We start from the raw sequence: 5,484 nt of genomic DNA on the forward strand, positions 1-5,484 counted from the left end.
CTTTGGCTCAGCCCTGCTGTGCCCGGCGAGTGGACAAAGGGATCACGGGCAGAAAAGGTCTTTTTGCTTCTGCTCTTCCACCTGTCACCTCCCAGACCTTTTCAGAGTGGGGGACAGGGCAGCATCTTCCACCTGCCATGCTTGAACGGGCCCATTCCGTCCCATCCCACGGCTTGAGGAGTGACCGTGGCTCCGCAGGGAGGGACCAGAGCTGCTCACAGGGCTCTGGGTGACAAATGACCGTGACATTGTTGAGGGGAGCACGTGCATGCAGTGATGAGGTTGTAATGAATTAAGTGCTGTTAGAATTGCTGCAGGACTGCTGTAAGGAATGTGCATGTGTTGTGAGGAGTAGGACACAGGTGCGATGGATATTGTCCATCAGCTGTGATAAAAAGCCTATCATCCCAATATATATTTTCAAAAACTAATTTAAGGCTGAAAGAGATTATTAAAAATGAGGAGAGGAAATTGTCTGGGTTATATTTTAAGTCCCTTGCTAGGTAAGATGAATTCCAGAATTCAAAATACTGCCAGTGGGATGAAAGGAATCAATGCAGGTGCTGTGGTGGCTCATGATAAGAAGACAGGGCAATTCCACTGCCAGGGAGAGCATCTGGGGAAGGACAGCCCTTGTCTGGGACTGGTGTGCTGGGAACCAGAAGGCTGAGCTGATCCCACAGCACAGGGACCATCCTGGAGCTGTCAGGCCTCCTCAAGAGAGCGGAGCACAGCACATCTCTGCCATGAGCCCGGGGTCCAGCTGGTCCTTTCCCACCTCGGTTCCCTTCCCGAGGCTGTGGCCGCTTTGCAGCTGGGCAGTGGAGACATGAGCTGGTGAAGGATCCTGGGGATTCCCAGGGGAAGTAGCTTCTGCAAAATGACATTTACGAGCAGCCTTGCCTGGAGATGCTCGGGAGAGAAGCCCCCACACCTGGTGCTGGGTGGGCTCAGGCTCTGTTCCTCTGCATTTCATTCTCTGTCACTAAGAGGACACATGTCCCTGCACCCCAAGTGCTGTGCCAGTGTGGGTCTAAGGAGACAAACATGGCCAGCCTGCAACCTGCCGTGCTCTGAACATCTGGAAACCTGAGTTTTGATCTTGGCTATTCCCTCACTCTTTCATTTATCTCTCTGTGCTGTTCTCGATGACAAGATCATTAGAAACCCGGTTGCTGAGCTCTTCCTCCTGAGCCGTGTGTAACTGCGGACAACGTCTGCAAGACAAGAGGCTTAATTGTGTTCTGCCAGCATCGAAGGGCTGTCAGCCAGGCAAATTTAAAGCCAGGCTGGATGGGGGTGGGAGATGCACCTCCATTACTCACCAGCCTCGATGAGGTTTAGCTTTATTGTATCCAGAAATAGCCAGAGCCTGGGAGGTGCTGATTGAAGCCATTTGAAAACACGACAACATCCCCGGGACGAGAGGTGTCTAATCTGATGAAGCCAGAGTGCATTAGGTAAGAGCTGTGCAAAGCGAGGAAAACACAATTAAAGCATTCCTGAGGACAGCTGTCGACCTGCGTCAGGGACAGCAGGGCTGAGACACGGGCACGTGCCTGATGAAAACAAATGATCTGTTTGAAACATTCCTCAAATCAATAACAGAGCCCCAGCCACTGCTGGGCTCAGCCTCGGAGGGTCCCACCAGCCACAAGCTGGTGCAGGGCCATGCCTATGTGAGGTTCCCCAGGCAGGGCTGGTGGCACCTGCCTGTGCAGCACTGGGGGCATGGCAGGGTTTTGTCTTTGCAGGAAAACAGCCCAGGAGCAAGTCAGCCCCTCATTCCCAGTGATGGAATAAGGGAGCCGCTGGGATTAGTGCCCGTGCATGGCACATCAGGGCTTTTCCCAGACAAACACCCTTCCTGAGGCTGCCAGACTGACACCTTTCTCACAGTGTGTTGACCAGGCAGGATCCCTTCCCTCCATACAGAGTTTTGTAAGTTTTTGTCTCTAAATAACCCCTTAGAACCCTTCAGGCTGGTGAGGTGCAGGGGCCAGTGCTCTGGCCAGGGCAGGCAGCAGTCTCCCTGTGTCACCACTGTGGTGTTGGGGAAGTGGAAATGGAGGAAATGCTCCTTTTCCTTCAGTGCTCAGAGTGGATTGTGCTTTGTACTCTCTCTTCCCAAATCTGCTGTACAGGAGCTGCATTAAGGATCTGGGTTTCCTGTTGCACATTTGGACAGAGACACCTTCCGCTCTCCCTTTAGACTCCTGCTGTTATAAATAGTGATTAAACCCACACACTTCTCTAAATCGCTGGCAAAAGGAACTTGTATCAAATCCTGCTTCTTTGGCAAGAGTTTAAATTGACAGTGACAAGCTTATTTCTAGAAGAAGGTTCTATTTTGGGGAGCTTGATTCATTGTGCCACTTGGCGTTCTGATGCAGTGTGATGTGATACCTGACACATCCTGTTCCCTGCGAGGCAAAGCAGGGATTTATGCATTGCTGTGAGGCAGAGCCACCCGGCTCTCATCAGGTGAGACAACACTGTTAGCAATGACTTTAACAGGCTCAAGGCAACTCTTATCCTTTTGGAGGTCCCTGAGCCTGTTTTTCCCTGGGGATGTACAGCATTCCTGATGTACATTCCATTACTCTGAGAACCTCTATTTACAGTCACAAACCACCATTTATCCAACACACAATTGCCATCACCGAGGAGCACCTAAATCTCACAAAAAGCCTTTTCATTGCCCTGTTAATCTCTTTGTCTCCTGGCATTTAATAGAATTCACTTAAAAATATTTCACAGCATAAACCCCCAGGGCTGAGTGCCATCCCTACAGCTGCCTGGAGGGACAGCCCCACCGCCTCCATGCTTGGGACACCGGGAGCATGTGGCTCCACTGTCCTCTCGTCCTGGCTGCTGCCTCACTGCTGCCCCATCACACCTGAGCACTCTGTTTAGCCCCCGGTGAACAAGAGATGCCACATTCCCCTGGGAACTTGTCAATGGGGAACAAACTTCATTATGAAGAAGGGACTTGCAAGAAAAACCTGAATTACCCAGTCCTACCAGAAGTGCCCATTTGCAGGGCACTCTGTAAACAGTTGTGCAACAGTCCTCCTGGCTTGACTGACTCGTGACAGCCTGGTCTGCCAACAGATCACAGCTCATTAAAATGACCTTTTAATTACTGACATCCTCAAAGTCAGACACCATCCTGAAAAAAAGGGTTGTGGGGGCAGGTGCCTGGGGAGAACACCCTGTAAGTGCTCTTCATTGTAATAGAAACTCCAGAAATCTCGGAACAACTTCCCATCTCTCCTCTTTTCCCTTTGCCTCTGCTGTTGGGGCTCCAGAGGTGGCAGGAAAAGGGCAGCTCCTGCTTCCCCAGTGATGGCCAAGCCCATGCCACTGGCTCTGGGACCAGTACAGACCTGCTGACAAAGCACAGCTCCTCTGCTTTTGTCTGTGCCCCTTCAGGGGTGGCAGCTGCCCAGGAGCAGCCGCTGTGCCGAGCGATAACGGCAGCTCTTTGTTTGGTGCTGAAGGTGCTTGTCAGCCTCAGCGAGATAAAAAGGCCAAAGACATTTATAATTGTGCAATTAAATGTCTCCTGTGCCTTCCAGGTGGCTGTTGCTGCTGTGCAGATGTCCCTGCTGTCAGCAGGCAGCCACGAATGGAGAGGCAACTGCAGTCACCCATGGCAAGGCTGGTGGGTGCTGCTGGATTGCACCAGCCCTGTGCCAGTGTCTCACTGCACCGTGCCAGGGTCACCCAGCCCTGCACCAAGGCTGCCTCAACTGAGATGTGCCACAAACCCCAGCACTTGCCTCACCCCTGGCATCCCTCAACAGCTGGCACAAGTGCACTCACCTTGTCCCTGGTCGAGGTGGGTGCAGGGCACCGGGGCAGCCTGGGGAGCACTGGGAGCCCATCCCTTGTGAGGCAGGAGGAGCTGAGGGGTCTGGCCGTGTTGCAGCCTGTGCAGGGCTCTTCAGGCACACCGAGACCGTGGGAGGTCAATATGAGGAGGAAAGAAGGATCTGTCCTGGCAACACTTGAACTGAGAGATCCCTGATTACGATGATAGATGGCACCTGCTTTTCCTGGTAATTAGCAGTCATTGGTATTCAAACCTTGCTCTTCCTCCAGAGCCAGGCTCTTTTAGCATTCCCTGGGCAGGGGGACACATGCCAGGAAGGCCAGGCTTGTCTGACCCCAGCACGCTGCTGTCAGGGCTGCAGTGGCTCGTCCTGGCCTCACCAGCCATCACAGCAGAGACAGAGCTGTGCAGCCTCACTGCTGGGAATGTCCAGAAGAGGAGCAGGGAAAATGATGGATTTTGTGTCTGAGGCTGCTGAGTGGGAGTGAGGGGTAAGAGGAGAAGCCCTGGCTCCTCCTTTGCCCTCCCCAAAACATGGAGCCACTGGTGGGGCTGACCAAACACTGTGGCAAATGCTCTCATCAGCACCATGCAATGAAAGTTTTATTTTAAAAAATCTTCCCTACGAGCAGCACCTGCCAAGTGCTGAGGCCATCCCTGACTGAGCACTGCTGCACCTTGAGGTTCCCTGGCTGAGCCATAACAGCTCATTGATCCCTGTTCATCACCAGAGCTGCATCCTCTGGTACAGTGTGGGGATGAGTGGGGTGCCCGGGGTGCAAGGCTGGTGCAGGGCTGGCACAGGGGGGTGCCAGGAAGGTCACAGAAGAGAGACAAACCCATTGCCACAGCCCACAGGAGGCACAGCTGCCAATAACTGGGTAAAATCTGCCTTTGCTTGGCTGTGACTGAGAATTTGCTGTTCGTCACCCTGCTCCAGAGCTCTAATTATTTCTTTATAGTGCCAGTACAGCCCTGGCCAGGCTCCGAGCTGAGGCTGCCTGAATTAATTGACCAACAGAAGGCAAATAGACTTTGCCCATTCTAAGCACCCATTCAGTCCTTTCCCAGCAGCTGTCACTGCTGTCACTGCACCAACCTGGGCTCCTGTCCCTGTTCCTGGGCATTGAGCAGCCTGGGAGAAAGAGAAGAGATGTGAACGAGTGAGAGTCGCATCAAATAATTTCTAAATAACATTGTGCAGAGTTTGCATTTCATGTGCTGGCCACACACAGTTCTCATTTACTCAATTGAACAATTAATTACATGGCTTGCACACAGGAACTCTGCAGCATTTTCCCCTTGCTCAGCAGCATCCCCACACTCACACACCAGCTCCTGCATCAGACTGACCATTGCACTTGAACTGACAGCTCCACACTGCAAGCACTTCCATGGTTATCTGGTCCTTGGGGTGATGGGAGGGATTCCCACCTGCCCCACAGGCCAGGCCATGCACCTTTCTGTCCTCACAACACACACTAGCAAAGCAAAGTAGATGTTTTTGTCCCCACTATGAACTGTCAATAGCAAGAAATCACCCCCTCTAGCCACTCTACAGCTGGAGCACAGGCTCCCATTGGCATACACATTATTTAACAAAACAAGACATCACTTCACACCTAGCTGCTATTAAAACTGTCCCT

The 5,484-nt window shown here is 52.4% G+C and overlaps 1 long non-coding RNA gene across 1 annotated transcript; it reads right to left on the reverse strand.

Moving 5' to 3' along the window:
• Window positions 1–969: 969 nt before the first annotated feature.
• On the reverse strand, window positions 970–3,892 carry LOC116798111. The gene is made up of 3 exons (XR_004360820.1): window positions 3,829–3,892; window positions 1,326–1,467; window positions 970–1,217 (listed from the first exon to the last, which is right to left on the reverse strand). It is a non-coding gene; the product is annotated as an uncharacterized LOC116798111 (long non-coding RNA).
• Window positions 3,893–5,484: the final 1,592 nt, after the last annotated feature.

The sequence above is a fragment of the Chiroxiphia lanceolata genome, chromosome 24 (genome assembly GCF_009829145.1).
Source record: "Chiroxiphia lanceolata isolate bChiLan1 chromosome 24, bChiLan1.pri, whole genome shotgun sequence".
Lineage (NCBI taxonomy): Eukaryota > Metazoa > Chordata > Aves > Passeriformes > Pipridae > Chiroxiphia > Chiroxiphia lanceolata.